The sequence below is a fragment of the Phascolarctos cinereus genome, unplaced genomic scaffold (genome assembly GCF_003287225.1).
Source record: "Phascolarctos cinereus isolate Bilbo 61053 unplaced genomic scaffold, phaCin_HiC Scaffold_4;HRSCAF=312, whole genome shotgun sequence".
In the NCBI taxonomy this organism is placed as follows: domain Eukaryota; kingdom Metazoa; phylum Chordata; class Mammalia; order Diprotodontia; family Phascolarctidae; genus Phascolarctos; species Phascolarctos cinereus.
The window spans coordinates 219,527,633-219,549,170 of NW_027555847.1; the positions used below are offsets into that span (position 1 = coordinate 219,527,633).

Genomic DNA, 21,538 nt, shown 5'->3' on the forward strand with positions numbered 1-21,538 from the left:
TTATTTCAGTCACATCTGACTCTTCATGACCCCGTTTAGAGTTTTCTTGGCAGAGATATTAGAGTGATTTGCCATTTCCTTCTCAGGATTATTTTGCATATGAAGAAATTGAGGCAAACAGGGTTAAGTGACTTGGCCAGGGTCACACAGCTAATAAGTATCTGAGGTTGAATTTGAACTTGGGTCTTCCTGACTCCAGGCCCAATGCTCTATCCACTGTACCACCTAGCTGCCCTTCACTGAGTACTTCCAAATTAGGAAACTCCTTTTACAAATGGAAATTGTCATCTTCTCTGTAATATATAGTTTCAGAAATCTGTGTAGAACATAGAGAGACTGAAAGACTTTCTTACCGTCACATATCCAATGTAGAATAGAGGTGAGCCTTAAATCCAAGTTTTCCAGGTTCCAAGTGCATCATCTCTAACCACTGTGCCGCTTTTCAAAACACCTTCGTATTCATTATCAAATCTGATCCTCAACACGTCACTGGAAGATAATTTTATTATTCCCATTTTATAGTTGGGGAGACTGAGGCACAGAGATGTTCAATGACTTGACTAATTAGTATCAAGTAGCAAAGTAGTAGCAAAGCTAGGACTAGAACTCAGGTCTGCAAATTCTCTTAGACCAAAATAAACTCTGCTTTTGTGATCTGTCATTCTGCGGATTTGCCGAGCCTCCTTATCACATCTAGCTTCAAAAGGGGAGGGAGGTGATTCAGTCTCAACATCCAGTATCCTCTGGGCCCTTGGGGAGCCCTCAAGGCCTCAGCTCTTGAGAAAGAGTCATGATAAGGGGCAGCCAAGGTAGACCATTGTCTAGGGTAAAACCAAGGTAGGAGAAGAGATCAAATCCATCAACATGCATTTTTTATTTTGTGCTAAGCACTATACTAAACAGTGGCACAGATAGTCCCGAGCCTCAGTGAGCTTATAGTCACTTTTAATAAAATTGTAATTTATTTAATCAATATTAGTTAATATTAATGTTTATTTTTTTTAAATGAATTTCAATAAACATTTTAACACTAGAAAATCCTAATTTCCTTGGACTGTACCTGTTTGAGAGTTTATTGGGGGAAGAAGGCAAGTCAGGATCGCAGAACAATAGAATCTCATAGTTGGCAGGGACCATAGAGGCCGTCAAGTCCAACCTATACCTGAACCAGAATCCCATCTACAACAGGTAACCTTACATGTGACCATACAGCCTCTGCTAGACCTACTGTTAGGGAGAGCTCTCTGTGTCCCAAGGAAGCCCATTTCACTAGCCATAATTACTAGGACATTTTTCCTTATATCACACCTACCTTTGCCTCTTATCAACCTCTTTGCTTCTGTTATGTGCCCTCTGGAGTCAAGCAGAACAGCACTTATTCTTTTTCACAATGATAGCCCTTCAGATATTTGAAGGAAGTCATTATGCATCCACTAAATCATCTTTTCTCCAGGCTAAACACCCCCAGTTCCTTTGACTGAACTTATGGCTTGGTTCTCTTACCATCTTAGTCATCCTCATCAGAATTTTTTTTCTGGCTTATCTTTGTTCTTCCCAAATTACTGTTCCCAGTGGAGGGGAAACGGGGGAAGGTGAGAGGGAATGAATGAATCTTACTCTCATCGGATTTGGCTCAAGGAGAGAATAACATACACACTCAATTGGGTATGGAAATCTATCTTACCCTACAGAAAATAGGGATGGGAGGAAGGGACAAGAGAGCAGGGAGATGATAGAGAAGAGAGCAGATTGGGGGAGGGAGTAATCAGAAGCAAACACTTTTTGTTTGTTTGTTTGTTTGTTTGTTTCAGCCAAAGGAAAAGTTTATTAGTGATAAATCACAGAAGCCAGGTGATGCCCAGGCATGAGAGGTTCTCAGCCTTGTGGGCCTGAGATTCTCAGCATCTGAATGAGGGCCAAGGTGGATCTTAAATACTGAAGTAACTTTGGGTAGCCAGAGAAGGGGGTTGGGAAAAGGGTCTAGGTAACAATTCTAATTGGGGAGGTCTGAGAGATTGAATAGACAATGGGAATAGCTAATGGAGGGAACAGGAAGGCAGAAGTTTGAAAGGCATCTGCACAAAATCAAGGTGGGGCTAGGACTTTCAAAAGGAGATAAGGGGAGTCGATAAGGAACAGTTTGAGACCAGAGAAGGCCTTTCTGGGGCCTATAGACAAAAGGGAGCCAGATTCTTTTAGGGCACATCTGAATAAGATTAAAAGGTAAGGCTAAGGCTTTCAAAGGGAGATGAGGGTCTGGGACCTGTGAGTCAGATTCCCTTTGGGGCAAAGGGCGAAGATCTTGGCTTGGGCCCCGCCCCCATCATTCCCCCCTCAAACAAATCAGAACCAAATTCTTTTGGTGAAAGGGGCAAAGGTCTCTGCTTCTGAAACTGCTTCCTGCTGGCAAGGGGCATAAAGCTGTCCCTGCCTTTCTGGGTCCTGTTCAAGGGGTCAAACTCCAAAACCTGGCTGATGCCAGTTTCAGTGGACTAGAGACCTTGGGTTGGTATACAGTCATCTGGAAGTTGATGGCTCCGACCCTAGAAGAAAGGAATCTGACACCGGAGGAGGGGGGGGAATCAGGGGAGAAGACGCCACTGCGATACCCTTGTCTGGAGCCTGAGAAGGGGTCCTGTCCGAAGTAGAGGTCAGTCGTGGCTGAAGAAGAGTTAGAGATTTAGCAGTGCTTCCCGGTTAGGGAACCATATGAAGAGGTCTAGGACTTTTGGGGTGCTGCAAAATCCCCAAGGTTGTGGTACTGGGCCCTGCTGAATGAATTCAACTCAAATCTTCTTCAGCCAGAGGAAAAGTTTATTAGTGATAAATCACAGAAGCCGGGTGACACCCGTAAAGACGAGCGGGCATGAGAGGTTCTCAGCCTTGTGGGCCTGAGATTCTCAGCCAGAAGCAAACACTTTTAAGAGAGGGAGAGGGTCAAAAGAGAGAATAGAATAAATGGGGGACAGGCTAGGATGAAGGGAAATATATTTAGTTTTTCACAACATGACTCCTATGGAAGTGTTTTGCATGATTACACATGTATAACCTGCATCTAGTTGCTTGCCTTCTCAATGAGGGTGGGTAGGGGAGGGAGGAAGGGAGAAAATTTGGAACCCAAAATTTTAAAAACAAAAGATAAAAAAATTTTGTTTTCACATGCAACTGGGAAATAAGATATACAGGAAGTGGGGTATAGAAATCTATCCTGCCCTACAGGAAAATTGAAGGGGAAGGGGATAAGAGAAGGGAGGGAGAGATGGAAGGGAGGGCAGATTAGGGGTATTCAGCATGCATGCCATTTTGGGGTGGGAGGAGGGACAAGATGGGGAGAAAATTTGGAACTCAAAATCTTGTGGAAGTGAATGTTGAAAACTAAAAATAAATAAATTTAAAAAAAAAACAAAAAAAAAAACAAAACCAAATTACTGTGCCCAGAATTCAACAAAAGTCTCAGGTATGGTCTGATCAACAGATCCCCACATTCTGGACACTGTACTTTTGTTAATGCTGCCTTGGAATAGCATTAATTTTTTGAGCTACAATGTCACATCATGTAGAACTTACAACCCAATAAGACTGCCAGACCTTTTTCATATGAACTGTTATCTAGTCGTGCCTCCTCCATCTTATATCTGTGAATTTCACTTGGCAGTTCCAACCTGTATGCCTATCAGCTGTCTACACTAAGTTTGACATCAATATGAGTGAAGCCCTGGGCCTAAGGAGGGGGAAATCAGCCCAGACTGGAAACTGAGCACATCAGAGTTCCTGTATCAGTCAGTGGCAGGCCCATGAATAGCCCTGTACTTCCAACCTGGGCAAGATGAGGATACCCCCCAGTCTTTAAAAAAAACAAAAAACAAATAATAGGGATGCTGCCTTGCCTCTCACCAACCAGGCTCATTCATTGGAGAGCTGATGTCACCTCCTCAACGTTCATGGTTTGTAAGCAGAGTTGGACCCTCACTGCTATTCTGACATTCTGCCATTCATCCCTCACTGACCCCTTATTTCCTTCCTCATATCAATGTTTCTAAACCTTTTTCTTCTTTCCTCCCACCATCAGCATTAGCCTTGCCCACTGTGCTTACAGCAGATAAACTGACACAGGCAGGTAGCATGGTGTATTTGGAAGAATTCTGAACTGAGTCAAGAGACTTGATTTCTCATCTCAGCTCTGTATAAGCCTTGGGAAAGTCACTTCTCTTGTCCCCAGTTTCTCCCTCAGTACAATGAGTGGGACCCAGCTAAACGATGTCTAAGGTCCTTCCCAGCTCTAACACTTTATGATTGTAAAGTTCCTCTATAAAATGGGCACAATCCCCATCTGTCCACTTCACAATGCTGTTGTGGGGATCAGGTGAGATTATAGGAGTGTATAGTCAAGATTCAGAGTAGGAGGAGATTATCTAGTCCACCTTCCTTATTTAATTTTTTTAAATTCTTATCTATAGTTCCCAATAGATTCCTCTGCCACTCCTTCATAGAGCCATTCCTTTTTTTAAATAATATTTTTCCAATTATATGTAAAGACAATTTTTAACATTCATTTTCACAAAATTTTGAGTTTCGAATTTTCTCCCTCTCTCCCCTCCCCTCATTCTAAAATGGCAAGCAATTTGATATGTTACATATGTGCAATCATGTAAAACATATTTCCATATTAGTCATAGTTGTGAAAGAAGAAACAGATCAAAAGTAACAAACCACACACAAAAAAAGCAAGGAAGGTGAAGACAGTGTGCTTCAATCTACATTCGGACCTCGTTAGTTCTTTCTCTGGAGGTGAATAGCATTTTCCATGAGCCCTTTGTAACTGCCTTGGATCACTGTATTGCTGAGAAGAGCTAAGTCATTCATAATTGATCATCACACAATATTGCTGTTGCTCGGAACAATGTTCTCCTGGATCTGCTTATTTCATTTTGCATCAGTTCAGATAAGTCTTTCCAAGTTTTTCCAAATCTGCCTGCTCATCTTTTCTTATGGCACAATAGCTTTTTCATTCCATTCACATACCACAACTTATTCAGCCATTCCCCAACTGATGTGCATCCCTTCAACTTCTAATTTTTTGCTACTGTGAATATTTCTGCACACATAAATCCTTTCCCCTTTTTTAGGATTTCTTTGGGTTACAAACCTAGCAGTGGTAGGTCAAAAGATCAAAGGGTAGGCACAATTTGGTTGCCCTTTGAGCATAGTTCCAAATTGCTCTCCAGAATGGTTGGATCAGTTCACAACTCCACCAACAATGCATTAGTGTCCCAGTTTTCCCACATCCTCTCCAATACTGAGAGCCATTCCTTATAACTAAGAGCAATACAACTAAGAAAAAGTCTGATATCATGTACCATATTCGACACCCATAGCTCCCCACCCTCTGCAAAGAAATAGAAGAGATGCCTTCTCTCCTATCTTGATCATTATAATTTCACAGCATTCAAGTTCAATTGTTTTCCAACCCCCTTGTTTTAAAAATGAGGGCACCAAGGCCCAGAGAAGGTAAATGACCTGTCCAAGGTCACACGGATATTAAAGATAGAGCTGGGATTCAAACTCTGGTCCTTTGACTCTTGGTGTTTGGGTTGGACTCCATGGCTTCTGAGGTCTTCTTCACCTCTCAAATTCTGTGATTCTAAGCCCAGTGCTGCTTTTGCTATGTGAAAATGCTCTTTTAAAACTCTAAATATCTGCACTAACATAAGAGGCTGTTGTTATAACTGAGTTGTGTTTGATCCACTCCCTGGAGGGAGCCTCACAGGCATTTAACAGGCAGCTGAAAGAGTCCGTGTCAGTACTCATCAGATCACAGATTTAGAATGACAAGAGACTCTAGATGTCATCGAGTCCAACTATCTCATTTAAAGATGAAGAAACTGAGGCCCCAGAGAGGTTGAGTAACTTGCTCAGGGTCAGACTACTAGCAGGTCTTTCCAATCCCAAGTCCACCACTCTGCTAGACCATACTGTTCAGTGGTAAAGGCTTATAGATACTCTTCCTTCAATGGCAGATAGAGTGTCAGACTTCCATGTATGTTCAAGCCTCATCTCTCTCCCTAATCAGAGGGCAAGCCACCAGAGGACAGGTACCATGTTTTCTTCTCCACACAGGACTGGGTGCACAGACAATCAACACAGACTTGTTGAGTGAATGGATCATAGATCACAGATACAGAGCAGAAAGGAACTGTAGAGCCTGTCCAGTACAACCCCTTTATTTTACAGACAAGGAAATTGAGGCATGGAGCCATTAAGACATTAAGACAAGAGAACACAGTATTCGAAGTGGGATTTGAGCCCAGGTTTTCCTGATTCCAAGTCAGGTATTCTCTCTACTACTCCCCCTGTCTCTAGGTGAATAACAAAGGCAGGAATGAGGGCTTTAGCCTTCCACTTGGAATCGCTTTTTCAGCCTTTCCCTCAACCAGTCAGAGCTCAAGGGGTATTTTGTCACTCTTTGTGGCAGATTTCTAACTGCAGAGACAGAGAGTTATTTGAGTTAATCTCAAGGATTTGAGAGGGAGGGTCGAAAGGGAAAAAGCATCTTGAGTTCCCACTGCTTACGGAAACCTGTCTTGTCCTTTCAAGGCATCTTTCTCCATGTGACTGTTACGTGGATTTCTGTGTTTGCCTCTGCGTGACATGCATGTGTCTCTGTTTACATGTCATTGTGGGCAGCTATCTTTGTGTATCTATCAGCATGTTTCCTGATCAATTTGATGAATTTGTACGGAGGTGAGCCCTTTTGGGGGACTTTGATGATATTTTCCTGTGAAGGATAAGGGCGTGACAAGGGGTACCTCATTGGGAGGATGAAGGATGTCTTCTGGGTAATTTTGGCCTGTTCAGATCTCATTGAGGATGAATGATCAAGCCTTAGCATTTGAGGAAGATTTATTTGGTTCTGGCTGTTGTGAATTAGTCATTCCTTTGTGCTGGGTCTTTAATCCATCTAGTTAGAGGAGGATGGGAGGGAGGGAAAAAGAGAAAGAGAGGAAGGGTGGAAGAAAGGATTAAATGATTTGAAAATCATTTAATTAAAATTACCAAATTAAAATTTGTAAAATATTTAGCACAGAACCGAGCACATAGTAGTTGCTTAAAAAATATTTATTTCCTTCCTTCCTATTTAAGAGTCAATCAGGGCTGCAGGGTGGAGTATAGTGAGGGGAGAAGCCCTTGTATATGTGTAGACTCTCCACGTTTTCTAGGAGCTACTAAAGGTAGCCTTTGAGTAGAGGTTCATTTGTAGGAGGCACTTATCACCTGCATGACCTTGGTCAAGTTGCTTTACTTCCCTCCACCTCAGCTTCCTCATTTATAAAAAGAGAGAATTGGACTAAATGGCTTTTGAGATCCTAGGTTGGATAAGTTCTCTCCCACTTGGCCTGAGAAATGGTGGCAAGTGGCAGCAGTGGGGTCTGTCAACAATATGGCCCCAGGAGAAGACACAATGTCATTTTCCAGGGAGAGATGGGAGAGCTTCTGGTCTCAGACTTGAAGACACAGTGTTATAACCTTTCAGTCCAAGAGATTGCAATCATGGAGAGAGGGGAACTGAGTTTAAGGGGTAAGATTTCCTGAACCCCGACTTTTGGAGGAGTGTCAAAGAGTTTCTGTATAGAAAAATCCAAAAGTGATTAAGCTAGAAGAAGAAAAACTGGGCTTTGTACTCACCTAATACTACGCATGAATGATGCCAGGCCAATGGGCCCTTTAGCAACCCTCAAGCTCACTTCCATTAGGGGAGAGTCCAAGCTTTTGGGGTAGTACTCTAGAGCTAGAGTCCTTCATAGGTCATTGGGGGTAAAGGTGGCTTTCATAATAATAGTTAATATTAGAAAGGGGAAGATAATAATATCATTTGTATCTGTGGTGCTATGAGTATTTTATGTTACTTTGTGGTTTCTGTAGGGTTACCAGATATGCATTGCTACTTTGAGAGCTTGCACAGGGACTCACACCTGTGGAGAATTAGACACAAGCTGTATTCTGAATTCCCCATAGGATACTCTGGGTAAGACAAAACAAGCCAAAGGGATATGATTTGGGGGAACCTGGTCCATATAAGCTCAGAACATTGAGTACTGAGGCATGCATTCCATCTGACGTGGTGGTGTCTGTGTGTGTCTGTGTGACTACATCTGTGAATGTGTCTGTGTGCAACAGCCTGCCATGTGACCATGTGCATGTATCTCTGTGTGTGTGTGTGTGTGTGTGTGTGTGTGTGTGTTGTGTGTGTGTGTGTGGCCTTTGCCAGCTGTAGGTTGTATTTGTATTTGTTTTTGCCAGTGATAAGTCACTGGGAAATGGAAGAGATTTTCCTGGATCCTGCTGAGGAGCCCATCATTAGCAGTGATGTCTGCCTTCCCCAAATGTGCTCCCGACCCACATATAAATCAAAGGGTGCGATTGTTCACTTAAAAACCATGATGTGTTACTGAGCGCCAAACACATCCCTCACCCGAGTGCGGATTGGAAAGAAGAATCATAAGTGTCTCCTCCGTGCCTGCCCCTCTGTCTGACTCCTGTCCCCACATCGTGTATCGGCCTCATCTCTTTTGCCTGACTACATTGTTCCCAGCGTGCTGCTGTTTCCCCCCCTGTGCAAGTATATCTCAGCCTCTGGCCTGGCATCCCATCAATCATTCTGGCGAAGAGACTTTACCACACCCCATCGCCTTTCCTGTTCTTCCTCACTGCTGGGTACAAGCTCTCCCTAGACAGGCCTATTGTTCCTAAGGGAATAGAGGTTTCAGGTTTTCTAGCTTATCTTTGGGATCTATACTAGTCCTAGAAAGGTGTTTTTCCTTTAAATTTAAATTTGCTCCTTGTACCCACAAAGCCTTGTTTCACTCACCCTCTGTGTCATAGTGCCATGGGGGAGAGGGGTGTCTTGTCTTTCATCCTGTCTCACCAAATATGCTGTCTCTCCCTGTTAGAATGAGTTCTTTGTGTGCAGGGAGGGACTGTTTTGCTTTTCTATCTGTATTGTCAAGGTTGAGCACAGTCCTTTGCATATAGTAAGCACTTAAAAAATGCTTTTTCATTCATTCATTCATTCTTCCCAAAAAAAAGGGCTGACCTTCTGTACGAGTAGGGTGGTGACCATGAAAAGAGAGAGGAGAAGATTAGGCAGCTAGGTGGTGCAGTGGACAGTGTGGGGCCTGGAGTCAGGAAGACTCATCTTCCTGAGTTCAAACCTGGCTTCAGATACTAACTTTGTGACCTTGGGCAAGTCACTTAACCCTGTTTACCTCAGTTTCCTCATCTGCAAAATGGAGACAATAACCTTCCCAGGGTTGTGGCACAGTGGATAGAGTGCTGGACCTGGAGTCAGGAAGACTCATCTTCCTGAATTCAAATCCAACCTCAGACACTTCCTAGCTGTGTGACCCTGGGCAAGTCATTTTACTCTATTTGCCTCAGTTTCCTCATCTATCAAATGAACTGGAGAAGGAAATGGCAAACCACTCCAGCATCTCTGCTAAGAAAACCCCAAATTGAATGACTGAACAAGTTGTGGTATATGAATGTAATGGAATACTATTGTACTATAAGAAATGAGGAGCAGGTGGATTTCAGAAAAACCCAGAAAGACCTGTGTGGGCTGATGCTGAGTGAAGTGAACAGAACCAGGAAAATGTTGTACACAGTAACAGCCACATTGTGCAATGGCTAACTTTGATAGACTTAGCCCTTCTCAGCAATGCAAGGATCTAAGGTATCTCCAAAAGTCTCAAGATAGAAAATACTATCCACATTCAGAGAAAGAATTATGGTGTCTGAATGCAGATCAAAGCATACTATTTGCTCTTTTTTTTCCTTCTTTTTTGTTTTGTTTCCTCTTTCTTGTGGTTCTTTCTATTGTTTCTAATTCTTCTTTACAACATGACTAATGTGAAAATATGTTTAATAGGAACATATATAGAGAGCCTCTATCGGATTGCATGCTGTCTTGGGAAGAGAGTTGGGGAGGGAGGGGAAGAAAATTTAAAACTAAAAGCTTATGGAAGTGAATGTTGAAAACTAAAAATAAATAAATTAATTTTTAAAAAGGGGAAAAAAACCCTCAAATGGGTTGGACACAACTAAAGAATAACAATTAGTCTACATTAAAAAAGAATAAATGTGCCAGACAGGCTAAGGTAAATACTAAATGGATGGTAATATAGGAGTTTGCAGAAAGGAAAAAATCAGTAAGGCTCTATACCAGGTTTCCCATTACCAAATCTCCTCTGGGATGGTCCTGCTTTTCTTGTCTGCAAGGGTCTTTCTCTGTTTCCATCCTACCCCACTGGCTTTTCAACTGATTTATTCCAACAGATGGTTGGATCTGTTTGGGAGCTATGTCCTGTTTTCCTTCTCATCCTTTCATAGCTGATCTCTCTGTCAACCCAAAGGATGGCCTGTTTTGATGACCAGGGTCTCTCTTGGATGACTGAGCTGTGACCGGCATTGTTTTCTTCCCATCTCCCTTATAGAACTTCTTTTTTCTTTCTCTGCAGATCGAGTATTGGTCTCTGTGCCTGATCCTGCCCCACAAATCCTGGAACCAGTGTCTGTCAGCAATGAGAGATGAGTAGACTCTCTTCATGACGTCAGAGGAGAAATATACACCAGACTGCTCATCTCAGATGCTCCAAATCATCAGGCAGGCCCCGGCTTCCAGGTAAGGGATGATTTATTTTGTGCTCTCTCAGCAAGGGAGAGGGGAAGCTGCCTCTCAAAGAAGTGGCCAGTTGGCAAGCGGATGTGGTACAGATGCAACCAGATGTGGTCAAGAGGGAACCAGGATAGGCACCTCGACTGGAGCTGAAAGGATTCATGTTTGGGGGCAATCAGAGAGGGTTCAAGCCCATGACCCAAGTTAGGGTCATTTCAAAGGGATGAGAATAGACAGGAATTGGCAAAGGCAGAAGGAGGGGGACATGAAGATCATGACTGGAGAAGCATTGGGGGATATTGAAAAGGCTTCAGAGAGACAGAATCTGCTATCTAAGCCCTTGACCATTTCTCTCCCCCAGGGAGTTAGGACGCAAAATGGATCTGAGTCATGGAAAAAAATCAATCTGGATGAAAAGTGACTCCCTCTTCTAGGCAGTGAGTGGTAGTGAGTGGTATAGTGACTCCACTGAGACTGGAGTTAGGAAGACCTAAGTTCAAATCCAGCCTTAGACACTTGTTAGCTGTATGACACTGTGCAAGTCACGTAACCTTTGTTTGCCTCAGTTTCCCCAGTTGTAAAATGGAGATAATAGCAACACGTACCTCACATGGTTGATGTGAAGATCAAATGAGATAATATTTGTAAAGTGCTTGGTACAGTGCCTTGGCATATAGTAGGTACTTAATAAATTCTTATTTCCTTCCTCCCTTTCATTTCTTTAAGGATCATGAATGTTCCAGATCTCAATTTAAAGCAAGCGTGTGTAAAATGAATCATAGGTTCAAGTGGGTTCTCTTATGAATTAAATGCTCCCATGGAAGGAAAATATCTCCCAAATGACTTGAGTAAAGAATTGGGGTAAAGAAGGAATCTAAGGGTGTCATCCTAATGGTCTTCCAGACACTTCTATACCAGCAGTGTTGCACCTAGTAGGAGTTGTACATTCTGTAGCTGTGTAGATATGGCAAAGAGAGGTCCCCAGACAGAAAGAAATCAGCAGTTGCAGTTTATTATTCTCCATCCCTGGATTTTCACCTCTCTTCTTGCCTCTGGGTTATGTAGATTCATCCATCCCTTCCTTGCCTCCATCCACCCTTCCAGCCAATCATTCATCCACCTGTCCCGTCCATCCATCTCTCCACCCATCCACCTACTTTTCTATCTCTCAGAATGCCTTGGGGGGCCATTTTCCCCCTCAACCTTCCACTCTATTTGCTATGGATTGGTGGCCCAGATGACTCCTCCCTTGGTCGTATGGTCCCTTATATGTTGCCTGGTCTTCTGTCAGCTGATGAATGGGCCCAGGGAATGCGGGCCTTATTCACAACATATCTGAGAGTTACTACCAAGAGCTTCCACAAATCATGAGGGAATGCTTCAGAGGGAAAGGGGTCATTTGTTCTTCAGCTTCCTCTAGACCAACAATGCTCAAAGGGTCTGTGAGACCCATTCAGGGAGTCCTTGAGGCCAAAACTATTTTCACAATAATACTAAGATGTTTTCATTTCTAATATGGTAAATATTGATCAATACAACCCACATGAACAAAACCTCCTTGGGGAGAGTCCCTGATCATTTTTAAGAGTGTAAAGGGTCCAAAGATCAAAAAACAGAGAACTGCTGTCGTATACCATGCAAACTTCCCTACCTAGGGCTCTCCTGGCATTTAGCCGTGATTTTCTTCATCTTATTTGGAGGAGAAAGGGGTACAATAGTGATAGCACAGAATGAGAACTAGATCTTGGACTCAGAAATCCTGTCTTCAAATCCTGTCTTTGACATTTAATTAGCTTTATTGCCTTGGGCAAGTCAGTGGGCAGCTAGATGGCTCAGTGGCTAGAGCACGAGGTCTAGGGTCAGGAACACTCACCTTCCTGAGTTCAAATCTAGCTTCGGACACTTACTAGCTGTGTGAACCTGGATAAGTCACTTAACCCCATTTGCCTCAGTTTCTTCATCTGTACAATGAGCTAGAGAAGGAAATGGCAAACCACTCTGACCAAGAAAACCCCAGAAGGGGTCACAGCTGAAATGCCTGAACAACACTTCACAGATTCATAGACCAATAGATTTGAAGGCTAAACATCTGGGTTCTATTTTGTTACTTCCTAGGTGACCTTGGGCTAGTCAACTCCCTTTCTCGCGACCTTCAGTTCCTATCACCAGTAGTACCACATGCTCTCTTAAGACCTCTTCCATCCCTAAGTTGATGATCCTATGGTCCTTGCCAAACATGTAAAGTCAAGATTCTGTATTTTGAGTTGAATGAAAATAGGAGATACTGATGGACGGAGAGAAGGAAGTTCTGGTTGAGTAGGCACATGCCCCTTCAGAGAAATGGGGAGCCCAGTCTGTCCTGCTGCCGGTGGCCTCCCCCAGAGCTGGCAAACATCGTCTCCAACACAATGGGATTGCCCTTCTCAGGGCTTCTTTAACTGGCCAGTTCTCTTTAACGCCAAGGAGAGTGCTATACAGAGCCAGGTCACTTTGAAAACCTGAGCCTCATGAGGTCTGGGCCCGAGTCCACCTGCCAGGCCTCTCCTCTGGACTTTTCCCAACACTCTTTGGAGGACAGGAGGTTCTGCCTCCTAGGCAGGGCTTCTCCAAGACAAGAAGCCCAGCCTATCTCTTGGGAGACAGATTGGAACTGGGCCGCCTCAGTGGTGCAGGCGTCTCCAGAAAGTTTTTTGTCTTAGGCCTAGCGCCCTTCCCCTTTTCTGTGGATTTCACTCCTCCCCGACTACCACCCCCACAGGCTTTTAGAGACTGAGTCAGAGTTCTAAGCAGCCAGGGGCCTTCAGCATGGTGTACCTTCCATTACAACAGCAACAAACCATTACCACTCCTGTTTTATGATTTACAAAGTATTTTTTTTCTCATCACAATCCTGGGAAGAAGGTAGGGCAGGAATTATATTGCACACTTATTTTTATAAATGGGTAAACTGAGGGCAGCTAGGTGGTACAGTGGATAGAGCACTGGCCCTGAAGTCGGGAGGACCTGAGTTCAAATCTAGCCTCAGACTTGACACTTGACACTTACTAGCTATGTGACCCTGGGCAAGCCACTTAACCTTGATTGTCTAAAATAAATAAATAAATAAATAAATGGGTAAACCAAGCCTCAAAGAAATGAAATAACTTGCTTGGGGGTCTCACAGCAAATTAATGACAAAGAGTAAGGATCAGAGCACAGACCTTCTGAATCTCTTGTCAGACCCTCTTTCCTTATCCATATTGGACTGTGTACCAGAGTGATCTTCTGGGACCAGTGGGAGTGCAACTGGCTTATCCAAAATCTACGAGAGCCCCAGAAGGAGGGGCCATCATTGGCCCCATGGGCAAGGTTAAGTAGGGACACCTTCTCTTCCTTCGATGCCCTGTGCTGTTAAAGGAGAAAACCAGCTCCTCATGAAAAGTTCTTTGGTCACACCTTGGCCTAGTCTGGAACTGGGTAGGTTGGGGCAGGGTATAGATCGTGATATCATAGGGTAAATTTGAATTTTTTTTCTACATGTGCTCTTGGTGATAAATTCTTAGGACTGATAGCTGGAAAGACCCTAGGAGATCATCTAGTCTGACCCTCTGGACTTTAGCCATGGTTTTATTGAGGAGGAGACTGAGGTCAAAGGTCCTTTTTGTGGTTGTTATTGTTGAGTTGTTTTCAGTTGTGTCTGACTCTCCATGACCCCATTTGAGGTTTTCTTGGCATCGTTTGCCATTTCCTTCTCCAACTCATTTTATGGATGAGGAAACTGAGGCAAACAGAGTTAAGTGACTTGCCCAGGGTCACACAACTAGTAAGTGCCTGAGGCTGGATTTGAACTTAGGAAGAGGAGTCTCCCTGACTCCGGGCCCAGTGCCCCATCCATTGCTCCACCTAGCTTCCCCAAAGGTCCTTATGGAAGCTTATACCATCTTATTTCTATGTAGAACTTTACACATATTTTTCTTTGTTTTTAATTCTAAATTTAATATTTTATTTTTCCCCAATTACATGTAAAAACAATTTTAACATTTTTTGAGTTCCAAATTCTCTCCCTCTCCTCACCCCCACTGACAAGGCAAGCAATCTAACATAGGCTATACGTGTGTAGTCATGTAAAACACATTTCCGTATACATATTTTTCAAAGGCCTTTTCTATACATCATGTCATTTGATTCTCCCAATGACCCCGTGATCTTGGGGCAGGTATAGACCCCTTCCCCACTTTTGCAGATTAAAAAAAATACCAAAACCCAGAAAAGAGGAGTGATTCACCCGACATCACAGGGTTAGAAAGTGGCAAGGCTGAGACCAGAGCCCACACCACTTGCCTCTGAATCAAGTACAATTACTTCAGCACTACACCCTCTCCCTGGGCAATTGCCAGAAAGAGAGACCTGGGAAGGGAATTGGCCATGAAACCAAATTCATGCTGGGGAGGAGCTGCATTTCTGGGGGCACAGAGCTGATTGGTCCTCAGGGGCCCCTCAAAAACGATACCTCAGTGAGGACTCAGGGATGCTCATATCCTGAACCACGTGCATGTTTTCACTTTAGAACTGGAGGATCCTTGAGAACATTCCTGCCCCCCCTCGCTCCTTGGCACAGTTCAGTCCAGAAGAGGCCCTCAAGAACCTCCCGGCCCCATTCCTGGCCAGCATCGAGTCCCTTTCTCCTCCCTCTCAGCCCAGAGAGTGGCCAAAGCTCTCCGAGCACTGTAGTGATGCCATCTGGGTCACACACACTCAAAGAGACCCTGGAGGGGAGCGATTTGCTCCGCATGGGTTGCCTTATTGTTGGCTTTTTTTCCCAAAGTCTACTTAGTACTTGATTAACCTCCTATTTGGAAATTCTCCAGCCAGCCCCTTCTGCTTCTCACCCACTTGCCTTTTTTGTTAGAACCAAAAATAAATCTTCAGAGATCATACTCTGACCTCTTTATATGACAAAGGAGGAAATTAGCTCCAGAGAGAAGTGACTTGCCCAAGGTTACATGGCACTTTAACGACTGAGCTGAGACTAGGAGCCTCCTTTAAAGAGTATTAAAAATGTTTTATATATTTGTTTTTTGTTTTTACATTACCTTCAGTTTATCTCTCCCTTGCCCCAGCAAGTTATTTCTTGTGACAAAGAATAAAAGAGAATAGGGGGAAGCATTTCAGCAAAATAAACCAACACATCAACTCAGTTTGACAATGTATGCCATGTTCCTCACCCATAGTGCCCCACATCTGCAAAGAAGTGCATCTAGAGCCCTTTCCCTTGGATCATGATACATTATGCCTTTTACCCAAATGGGCCTAGGGCCTTGGAATTCTGTTCTGGTTTGGTCCCTTTTGCTGTTACTTAGTGGCCACAATTCCCCACCCACTCCTTATAGTTTGTTCTCAGTCCCTCTGTCTGTGACTCCCCATGCCAATAGGAGACTCATGCCTGATCCTCCTTTCCTTCCCCTCTGTCCATCTCTTGACACATTTTATACCACATGTGCTTTTGGGGGAAAGCCCAGCCCACTCCTCAGGGCCCATCTGGACCAGGGTCCTTAGGAAGACTGGGTCAGATCTGGGGTAGCTCCAGTGTTTCAAGTCAACCCAGACCCTGTGAGAATCCATAGCATGAAGTGGTTTTGCTTCAGGCTGGCTAAGTCTGGAGGTGAGGAAGGGGGCAGTGGCAGCAGCCTTAAGGGGTGGGTAAAATGGTGTGTAGGCCAAGAGAATAGGGTATGGGACAGGGCAAGGGAGCTGGCACCGACTGTATCTGGCATCGCCCTGAATAGTCTCAATGGAAATCTGCAGAGCAAACGGTCCAAGGAAAGATGCTGAGCTGACCAGAGGGAGGGAGACAGAGAGAGAAAAAGAGATAGAGACAGAGACATACCGACCCATGAAACAGTGCAGAAGGATATAACAAGAGAGACAGGGGAAACTCAAGGAGCTAGCCCCATAGGCCCAGGCCCAGTATCTAGGAGCAAGCACTGGGGACCAGGACACAGGGTGAGCTCAGTCAGTAATGCCCCTCTCAACCTATAGCAGCAGCAGCTTCAGGCTGACAGTATATGCCTAATTAGCTTTCCATTGTCCACAAGGGCTGTTGGATCGTTACTGCTGGGGCTCTCCAGTGTCGACTGGGTATCTACGGCAACCAGTTCAGCAGCAGGTGAAAGTCAGTCATTTCAGCAGGCCTAACAAGCTTGGTGAGAGGACAAAGGAAGCTGAGTGGGAGAGACTGGGAGAGAGCGGCACCCCCAGCTCAGTTACCCCCGTCTCCAGCCTTGGCCTTGCCTGCCACCTCAAAGCAGGTCACCAAGGCCAATTCCTTGGATCCCATCCCCAAAGGTCCAAGAAACGACTTCCCATTTTTGAGAAGTAGCATCTTCTGGTTTTGAAATTTCCCTTCCTCCACACACCCCTTCCATATGCCAGACACTGGGCCATTCTGGGGGCGTGACCAGTGTGGCCACAGCTCAGATGGAGCACAGTGGAGGGGACAGGGAGAAAGCCTGTCCTGGAAGCTTCTAAGATACCGGAAGGGTTTCTCTGCTGAACCCCTGGAGGTTAAGGGATCAAACTGGTAAAGAGAAAACAAGGCAGTTGTACCCCTGACTAAGGAATACCTAGGTTCCACCTTACCAGTCATCCATATATATGACTGGTAAGGGAGTGCCTAGGGGTGTGTGTGTGTGTGTGTGTGTGTGTGTGTGTGTGTGTGTGTGTACATGCAGGACTTCCCTAATTCTTATGTCTCCTTATATCTCTTATAACTTCCCTAATTCTTATGTCTCTTATGACAAACAAAGGACATAGCCAATAGAAATATACATACACACACATATATATACATATATATAAACACATACACATACATATATACACATACATATGCAAGACTTGCCTAATTCTTATGTCTCCAGCATCAAACCTTACCCACCTCCTCTTATGACAAGTAAAGGAGACAGCCTAGTACTGGTTTCTTGGCCCTGGACCATGTTGACAGCACATGGCCAGGGGATAGAAATTATGGAAGAGACCGTTCTGTTCTATTCAAATCTAAACTAATCTATTCCACTATAATCTATTGTAACCCATAGATAAATATAAGCCTTGAACATCACCCTATCATCAATGGGACATGTGTGCTTCCATTGCCAATGCGTCCTGGGACTATGAATGAAACATGTTGGTCATTCACTTCACGGATGGATCCACCTGGGTTCTAGCCCCGCCCCCACCATAATGGTCCAAAAGTAGGCCTCCTCCTGAATATAGAATACATCCCAAATATGAGGTCTTCTGGAAAGGAAAAAATGCCTAACTATAAACTGAAAAGTAATATTAATTATAAATCACAGGTAGGTAGGTAGATATACAATCCTATATAAAGTTATTTCTCCTCTCTCTCCCTTAATCTCACCCTTTGTAAAATGAAGGGGTTAATGGTAGAGAGGATAGAGTACTGGGCTTGAAGTCAAGAAGATCAGAATTCAAATCCTGCCTTAGACACTCATCAGCCATATTACCCTAGGTAAGTAACTTAACCTTTCTCATTCTCGGTTTCTTCATCTGTCAAATGAGGGGGCTGGGCCTCTAAAGTCCAGCTCTAAATCTATAGTGCTATGATTTTCAAAGTCACCTTCTAGGAATAACATTCTAGAATTCTTTGAATGTTAGAATATTCCAACCTATTCCATTTCATTCCAATCTATGGCTTTGCCATAATTATTTATTAGGTTTCTTACATAGCATTGGGATGCTAGGTGGAGCTGGGCCAGGTGTCAGGAAGACCTGAGTTCAAAACTGGCTTCAGATGCTAGCTGTGTGACCCTGGGCAAGTCACTTCACTCTGTTTGCTTCAGATTCCTTATCTATAAAATAAAACTGGAGGAGGAAATGGCAAACAGCTCCTGTATTTTTGCCAAGAAAACCCCAAATAGAGTTGGACATGACTGAACAATAACAACAAAAATCTTAGCACTGCTTGGAAGGTGTGTGTGTTTCTTGTCTTCGCTTATAATCTTTTGTGGTAGCAAGATATAATAATAATGATGATGGTGATGGTGATAGCTAGCACTTACATAGTTTTATGGTTTGCCAAACACTCTGCATATGTTATCTCATGTGACCCTCACAGCAATCCTGTGAGGTAGGTGCTATTATTATTATTACCATTTTATAGATGAAGAAACTGAGACTCAGAGGGGTTTAGAAATTTGCCTAGGTGTACACAGGCAGGATTTGAACTCAGGACTTCTCCAGCCCAAGTCCAGCTCACCCACTACATTACTTGGCTGCCTCCTACATACGCAAGTAAAACAATCGGGAATCAAATCGCGTGTGCTACATGATACTGCTTATCCCAGCAAGGGCAATTAAGCAGGGGAATTTCTGACTCAAACAGTTCAGTTTAGTGGGTAAGATCAGTGGTGATCCCTCTCCATTTTTGCAGTTCTCAGGAGGGTTTGAGGAAGGAGCAGTTAGAGCCAGCCAAAGGTCCTGTTAGGAGGGGATGGGTGGAGGTGGAAGGGAGAAGAGTTCCCTATGCCTAAGTATTTTAGTCATGTCTTCATCTTTGTCACTGCTTTCCAGCCTAATGTTGTCCACCTAAGAAGGCTATAAAAGCATCCTTCCTTGCATGGGTTCTAACAGCCCTAGGCTGTTTCTACTTCCCATCCTTAATTCCCTTCCCTCCATGCCTCCTAGCTTTACTAGGTGCTTAATTTCTCCTAGCTCTGGGACTCAGGGTTTCCGGCTCCATCATACCTCTCAGTCTCTTTCCCTTATTTCTATCCCCATGAGACTCCAGCCCCTACCTACCTCAGGGCTTGCTAATGGTCCATCATGCTGACTGCCAGGTAGTGTATAGGGATGACTAATATGAATCTGTGTCCATGCAGGATTCCAGAGGACTCATGAGGAAATAGAGTACCTACCTCCTGATAGGTGATGGATTCAAAGTGCAAATTGAGACGTATTTTTTTAATATATATATATATGGCCAATGTGGGAATTTGTTTTGCTTGACTATACATGTTTATAACACAGGATTTTGGTTTTTCTTGCTTCCTCCATGGGGGCTGGGGAAGAAGTAGAGAGAAAGCAAATCTTCATTTGGAAAAAAAATTTTTTTTTTAAAGATCATAGGACATATTATTGAGGACAAGTGAAAAGGGCCTGTTCCTCCCCCACCCCCTTTTTTTTTCCCGCTCAGGAAAGATTGAATTCCAGAAGGTGGTCCATTTTTTAAGAATAACTGAAATTAAACAGGGGTGGCATATAAAATGGAGGAAAAGCAGTGAGAACTCTTTAATTCAGATTTTTGTTGTTTAGTCATTTTCAGTTGTATTTGACTCTTTGTGACCCCATTTGGGTTTTCTTGGCCAAGATACTGGAGTGGTTTGCCATTTTCTTCTCCAGCTCATTTTACAGATAATGAAACTGAGGCAAACAGGGTGAAATGACTTGCCCAGGGTCACACAGTAAGGTCACAGTAAATGTCAGAGGGCAGATTTGAAATCAGGAAGATGAGTCTTCCTAACTCCAGACCCAGCACTCTATCCACACTTGGCTGTTTGAAGTTCCTTTTCTGTATTTTAAAAACACAGCTCCAAATATGTTGCAAAAACAATTTATAGGAGAAAAAAGTGCCAGTGAGCCACAGAAGACTGGTACAAATAATAATAACTCGCAATTGTACTTTAGGTGGTAAAGTGAATAGAGTCCTGGGTCTGGAGTCAGGAAGACTTGAGTTCAAATCTGACCTCAGACACTTACTAGCCATGTGACCTTGGGCAAATTACTTTACCTTATTTGCCTCAGTTTCCTCATTTGTAAAATGAGCTGGAAAAGGAAATGGCAAACCACTCCAGCATCGCTGCCAAGAAAACCCCAAGAGTCAGACACGACTGAAAAAAAACTAAACTGAATTACCATAGCCCATGAAGGAGATGTTTGGTACAAGCATTTTAAAATCCCTGCTTGACAGGTGAAGAAACTGAGTCAGAAGGGCCCGCTGATGCACACCTATTAAGTAGCAGGGTTCAAACCTGTCTCCTGACTCCAAGTCTGATGTTTTTTCCTATCTAATCACAAAACCAGAACATTTGTATTTGTCACTTCTTTGGCTCTGGACCAGACAGATTAAGGGCTTCCTGAGACATTTTTCATGTCCTGATCCGTGTGAGGGAGCAATGCTCTTCTCAGCCCTGGATTCTCCTTAGCGTCTCTTGAACACACACTCCCTAGGGGCCACAGTCAGAGCTGCCCTGTGCCAAATGGGCCAAGCTGTCTTCTCTTCCTCCCACTGCCTCTGAGAGAATGCAGCTTTTTCCTGCTCCTCTCTTCCCCCCTCCCTGGCCACCTCTCTTCCCAAGTGTGCCTAGGCATCTGTGGTCCTCAGCAACCATCATGCCTGACCCATGTCCCAACCAAAAGGGCAGATGGTGGGCAGTTAAGCTTCGGAAGGCATCTTTTTGAATGGCAGAGCTCCCAGGAAACCCACTTACGTGAGCACAAGGCCATTTTTTCTCTCCAACAACTTGGCAATCATGATTTTTTTCCCTGTAGGTCTTTCCCTGCTCACTAAGAGTAGCATATACATTCATGGATGGACGGATGGATAGACAGATATGTAAATGGATGGATGGACAGAAAGTCAGATAGTTACACAGACAGACAGATGAGATGAATGGAGTGAGTGTATATTAAATACTTATTTTTTTTGTATTAAACACTTATTAAATACTAAGCACTAGGTGTACAAAGACAAGCAAACAAGAGAGCCTCTAACATAAAGGTGTTTACTACATTCCAATGAGGGAAATTACAGATGAGAAGGATACCCAGGCCAAGGCAGCAGGCTAAGAGGAAGAGCAGGGTGATCTG

At 43.8% G+C, this 21,538-nt stretch overlaps 1 protein-coding gene across 3 annotated transcripts in view; it reads left to right on the forward strand.

Moving 5' to 3' along the window:
- The window catches only part of ELFN1 (extracellular leucine rich repeat and fibronectin type III domain containing 1), a 190,973-nt gene that overhangs the window by 96,219 nt on the left and 73,216 nt on the right, over positions 1-21,538 (forward strand). For all 3 annotated transcript variants that reach the window (XM_020975267.2, XM_020975269.2, XM_020975271.2), the window contains one exon: positions 10,515-10,678. The gene's annotated coding sequence lies outside the window, so the exon portion shown is untranslated. The remainder of the gene's footprint in view (positions 1-10,514; positions 10,679-21,538) is intronic.